Here is a 1,252-nt window from a genome sequence, read left to right on the forward strand (position 1 = left end):
TTAGCCAACCGCTCACCAGTCGTTTGAGACCAATGCACCCAATTTTAGAATATAATAATTTAATGAGTGAAACAAGGTGAGAAATCTTAGCTTCAATTTCAGATCAAATTTGGTTAGGTAGACTTGGTTCTTTTAGTCAAGGCACACGAGGGGCAGTTAATCAGCTAATCACCTATATTAAATGGTACCCCATGACAATTCCTAGAGAGGGGAGTCCAAGACCTGATAAATCCGAGCAGCTCAAATACACGGCTTCTGCGTAAAAATTCGAGCTGTTTGTTTTTAATTCGAGCTGTTTGTTTTTAATTTGAGCCGTTTGTTTTTAATTCGAGCTGTTTGTTTTTAATTTGAGCCGTTTGTTTTTGCTACAAAAACTCAAGACATATCTTTACCAAAGAGATCCAATGTTTTAGGCCACAATGCGAACCGGAAGTTCAACTTTCGGGTCACTGGAACAATCATTCTTTGAAGGGAGCGAATTAAGAACAGAATGGATAATTTGTACAAGCTGACAAGCGGTTGCTTTCAGTAGTAGCTATTTTAGGCTTAGGGAGGTGGAAGGCTTTGACATGGGCGGAAATGTGGGAATAGAAAGAGATATTAGGGGGCTATAGTGTTGGGGTGCATGGAGCTGCGGGGAAAGTTTGACCCCCTCAGCATAATGAGGGGGTTAAACTTTTCAGATTGAGAACCGCCTTTCACACAAAGAAATTGTCACCCTCAATACATTTTTGGTGCATCGCATACATTGAGACTGGTTAGATGTACGGCTCTAATAGAACTTCATGCCCTCCGAGCGTTACTTAATGCCCTCCGAGGTCATACTGATGGGGTCAAACTTTTCAGATTGAGAACCGGCTTTCACACACAAAAATTGTCTCCTCAATACAGTTTTGGTTCATCGCATACATTGAGACTGGTTAGCTGTAAGGCTCTAATAGAATTTAATGCCCTCCGAGCGTTACTTATTTGTCACGTTTTTGTGGACAACTCCAATGGGTCAAACTAAAAATCGATCAAGCTTTCTGGATTTCATTTTCTGAGTCGTTCATTTTGGGTTGTTTTGCTGATCTACGGCTGTTTAAACGTGCTTTTAGCGAAAAATAAGAAAAGCCTACTCAAGTCAAAAACGCAAAATATTGAGCAAGCTGTGACCTAGGGTGAAGCAAAACTTTTAATCAACGAAAAACAGCAGAATAAGTCGTAATCGAAAATTTTCCTTGTTTTAACAAATCTTGGAGAAAGAATGGAC

This window comes from Convolutriloba macropyga, chromosome 2 (genome assembly GCF_964194025.1).
Source record: "Convolutriloba macropyga chromosome 2, txConMacr16.3, whole genome shotgun sequence".
Lineage (NCBI taxonomy): Eukaryota > Metazoa > Xenacoelomorpha > Acoela > Convolutidae > Convolutriloba > Convolutriloba macropyga.